The following is a 1,296-nucleotide window of genomic DNA, read 5'->3' on the forward strand; positions in this document are numbered from 1 at the left end:
TTGCATGTGATATTAATGATATTGTTCAATAATTTCCATACTCTTTTGGGTCACCTTTCTTTGGAATGGGAACAAATATCCATCTTTTCCAGTTAGTGGGCCAGCTGGCTGTTGTCCAGATTTCATGGCACAACTTAGTGAGCACATCTAGGGCAGTGTCTGTTTGTTAAAATATGTCGATTGGTATGCCATCAACTCCTGGAGCCTTGTTTTTTGCCAATTCCTTCAGAGCAATTTGAACTTCCTCCTTCATCACCATAGGTTCTTGCTCATATGTCATATAATGAACGTCCTCTGTGTCAGCCAATTCCTTTTGATACAGTGACTCTGTGTATTCCTTCCATCTTCTCTTGATACTTCCTGGATCATTTAACATTCTACCAAAAGTATCCTTAAGTATTGTCACCCGTGGCTTGAATTTGTTTTTCAGCTATTTCAGTGAAGGAGGAAAATATTTAATTGCCGTAGAGGATAAAAGGAAACAAATAAGAGTCAAGATGAGAAGTGTGTGATTTAGAAATACTGAAAAAAATACTTCTGTTCAAACTTACCTAAAGTCTGTTCTTCCTGTGATAAGAGAGCAATAGCACAGTACTGAAAGGTTAATGGTTCGAGCCACTATGAAGGAGAAAGATATAGCAATCTGCTCCTGTAAAGATTGTAGTTTGGAAGCCATAGCGGCAGTAATGTTGTGTCCTGATTTACTGCTCTAAAGAAATGAGAATGACAGTCTCCTCTTTGCTGTTAGGATTTGTTTGATGAAAGGAACTTATGGGTTTCTTCATGAGATCATTATGAGTTGAAATTAACTTGACAACTATGACTAATGTTCCTATAGTAAATTTCAGCTGATATATGATCTTTCATAACTAATCCACAACTGTTAATAGTGTTTAAGATGGTTATCACACCACCAGTGGCTTGAATTTTTCAGCTCCTTCAGCTTAAGACATGCTCAGTGAGTTCAGTCCTTTTGACTCCAGCTCTCTGCACATTTCATTATAGTATCTTGCTTTGTCATCCTGGGCTGCCTTTTGAAATTTTCTGTTTAGCTCTTTGATTTCTTAGTTTCTTCCTTTAGCTTTGGCTTCTCGGCGCTCAAATGTAATATTCAGAGTCTCATCTGACATCCATCTTGGTCTTTTCTTCTTTTTCAGCCTTTGTAATGATCTTTTGCATTCTTCATGGACAATTTTCTTGGTATCTTCCCAGTGCTCGTTTGGCCTACGCTCATTGGTGCTCAAGGCCTCAAACCTGTTCCTGAGATGATTTTGAAATTCAAGTGGGATAGACTTA

The 1,296-nt window shown here is 38.0% G+C and overlaps 1 protein-coding gene across 1 annotated transcript in view; it reads right to left on the reverse strand.

The window, feature by feature from the left end:
* Positions 1-1,296, reverse strand: part of HSPA4 (heat shock 70kDa protein 4) — a 76,875-nt gene that overhangs the window by 18,042 nt on the left and 57,537 nt on the right. The window lies entirely within an intron of this gene.

The sequence above is a fragment of the Elephantulus edwardii genome, unplaced genomic scaffold (assembly GCF_000299155.1).
Source record: "Elephantulus edwardii isolate Elephantulus edwardi_28Jun2011 unplaced genomic scaffold, EleEdw1.0 scaffold00064, whole genome shotgun sequence".
NCBI classification, from domain to species: domain Eukaryota; kingdom Metazoa; phylum Chordata; class Mammalia; order Macroscelidea; family Macroscelididae; genus Elephantulus; species Elephantulus edwardii.